General features: G+C 56.5%; 1 long non-coding RNA gene across 1 annotated transcript in view; it reads left to right on the forward strand.

Annotated features, from left to right (window-relative positions):
- Window positions 1-222: 222 nt before the first annotated feature.
- The window catches only part of LOC117879290, a 4705-nt gene continuing 3273 nt past the window's right edge, over window positions 223-1654 (forward strand). Inside the window, exons 1-3 of the long non-coding RNA XR_004646222.1 lie at window positions 223-386; window positions 1001-1123; window positions 1210-1331. This is a non-coding gene — a long non-coding RNA (uncharacterized LOC117879290). The remainder of the gene's footprint in view (window positions 387-1000; window positions 1124-1209; window positions 1332-1654) is intronic.

Below are 1654 nucleotides of genomic sequence, written 5' to 3' on the forward strand. Positions count from 1 at the left end.
CCAGAAAAAAAAATGGGTTTGGCTGAAACTGATTTTTTCAGTTTGGCCCTTTGAACTGAAAAATCAGATTAATTATTCACTCTGCTCTAGTAGCAAATGCAGCAGGGGACTGCAGGAAGAGAAAGAAGAGTCTAATGCAGAGGTGGGCAAACTACGGCCCACGTTCTCCCTGGCCCTCGCCCCTCCCCCCCGCAGCCTCAGCTCACTGCGCCACCGGCGCAATGCTCTGGGCGGTGGGGCTGTGATCTTCTGGGGCAGCGCAGCTGCAGAGCCTGGCCTGAACCGGTGGTCTGTGCTGTGCGGTGCGTGGCTGGCTCCAACTGGACGGCGCGGCTGCCTGTTATGGTGTAGCCACGCCGCCAACCACCGGTGCTCCAGGCAGCATGGTAAGGGGGCAGGGAGTGGGGGGTGGGGGTTGGATAGAGGGCAGGGGAGTTTGGGGGGTGGTCAGGGGCCAGGGGTGTGGATAGGGGTTGGGGTGGTCAGAGGGTGGGGAACAGGTGGTTGAATGGGGTCAGGGGTTCTGGGGGCGGTCAGGAAGAAGGGGTGGTTGGATGGGGCAGAGGTCCGGGGGGGCAGTCAGGAAGGAGAGGGGGGTTGGATGGGGTGGCGGGGTGCAGTCAGGGGTGGGGGTTCCGGGGGCGGTCAGGGGACAGGGAGCGGGGGTGGGGGTGGATGGGGCAGTGGTCTGGGGGGCCGTCAGGGAATGGGGATGGTTGGATGGGGCAGGAGTCCCGGGGGGCCATCAGCAGGGGTCGGGGGCCAGGCCACACCTGCCTGTTTGGGGAGGCACAGCCTCCCCTAACCAGCCCTCCATAAAATTTCTGAAACCCGATGCGGCCCTCAGGCCAAAAAGTTTGCCTGCCCCGGTCTAATGGTTAATGCAATTGAATGCTGTCCTGGAGAACTGAATTCTATTCCTGCCTCTGCCACAGCATTTTTATGTGATGTTTGGTTTCAGTAACTTGTGTGTTCTTTTTCTGGGTGTCCAACTTGACAGCTTGGGGCTGAGCACTTCCAGCTGAAGTCAATGGGAGCTGTGCTTTGAACATATTACATGCAGGTATAATGCTAAGTTCTCTGAAAAAGTCAAACCTGGAGTGTCTCAACTTGGATACTCAAAGTTAGTACATATTTTTGACCATAATCTCTCTGTAGGTCAGTTCTCCACATGTAAAATGGGAATAATAATACCACCTCACCTTACAGGAGCACTGTGAAATAAATTTCATGTTTGAGAAGCACACAGATACTACAGTGATGTGCATCATAGGAAAACATCAAGGAAATTAATAAATTCCATCTTCAGAGCAGGATTTGAATGGTATATGGTAAGTAGTTCAATGAGGAGACAATATTTAATAGCTGCTTATTCTGTATATAGATAGATAGATTAGATTAGGGTTACCATATTTTGTGCCTCCGAAAGGAGGACACTCCACGGGGCCCCGCCCCCAGCCCCGCCCCCTCCCCAAAGTCTCCGCCCCCTCCCCTGCTTCCCGCGAACATTTAATTCGTGGGAAGCCTGAAGCAGGTAAGGGAGGGTGTGGGGGGAGGAGGCGTGGCCCAGGCTGGCCCCCCCGGTGGCTCCAGCCTGGGTCGGCTCGGGCCCTGGGGTGCCGGCCCCGGGCCCGGCCGACCACCCCCGGCCCGC

The sequence above is a fragment of the Trachemys scripta genome, chromosome 6, assembly GCF_013100865.1.
Source record: "Trachemys scripta elegans isolate TJP31775 chromosome 6, CAS_Tse_1.0, whole genome shotgun sequence".
NCBI lineage: Eukaryota > Metazoa > Chordata > Testudines > Emydidae > Trachemys > Trachemys scripta.